The sequence below is a fragment of the Limulus polyphemus genome, unplaced genomic scaffold, assembly GCF_000517525.1.
Source record: "Limulus polyphemus unplaced genomic scaffold, Limulus_polyphemus-2.1.2 Scaffold7235, whole genome shotgun sequence".
Classification (NCBI taxonomy): Eukaryota; Metazoa; Arthropoda; class Merostomata; order Xiphosura; family Limulidae; genus Limulus; species Limulus polyphemus.
This window is the reverse complement of record NW_013672845.1, coordinates 6,483-6,863: the sequence shown is the minus strand read 5'-3', so window position 1 is coordinate 6,863 and position 381 is coordinate 6,483.

Genomic DNA, 381 nt, shown 5'->3' with positions numbered 1-381 from the left:
GTTTTTCGTTCGTTTTTTTACCGCCGCTGAGTAATTTTTATTTCCAATTTCATTCATACACTGTGTTTCAAGATGTTATCGATACTGCGCACAACGTTAAAAGTCAGAGGTGGTTTTGAGACTGTTTTTATGTTTTCTTGTTGAATAAACGACCAAGAATGAATAACATTAAAGAAAGTAACCTTTTAACTTCTATATTTGATATATATATATATTATGAATGCTTTCCAAAAGAAATGGTTGCATTTATCTAGCATGAGTCTCCGGACTTATACAGATGAAATCTCGGGCTACATTGTCCGAAATGGGCAGAACACAAATAGTTCGTTGTGTAGCTTTTACGTTAAAAAATTCAACAACAACAGTGTCTACCGCGATAAT